Source organism: Leptonotus elevatus, chromosome 2 (assembly GCF_054856555.1).
Source record: "Leptonotus elevatus isolate MCC_2025b chromosome 2, RoL_Lele_1.0, whole genome shotgun sequence".
Taxonomy (NCBI): Eukaryota; Metazoa; Chordata; class Actinopteri; order Syngnathiformes; family Syngnathidae; genus Leptonotus; species Leptonotus elevatus.
This window is the reverse complement of record NC_141240.1, coordinates 19,316,415-19,316,752: the sequence shown is the minus strand read 5'-3', so window position 1 is coordinate 19,316,752 and position 338 is coordinate 19,316,415.

Below are 338 nucleotides of genomic sequence, written 5' to 3'. Positions count from 1 at the left end.
TTTATAAACGTGCTCGTGTCCTCAAAAACTCCACCCAGCGTCCTCTTAAAGGAGAAACGCTCCCTAAAAGTTCAAAACAAAGAACGATCAATATCGGGCTGTTTCACCTTGACGTCACACATATCCGGTTTGCAAAACTCCAGTTGCATCACCAGCTAACACTTCTATGTCATTTGACCAAGGTAGTGATTGATACAACAGGGTAAATGGCTTAACTTGGTTGTAGGGATGGCGTTAATCGGATACACAGGTTCTGCCATTTAGCTCATTTACTGCAATTGACGACTACAGACGTAAAATATTCATGTGAACTATTTCTATTAGTTGAACAATTTTTC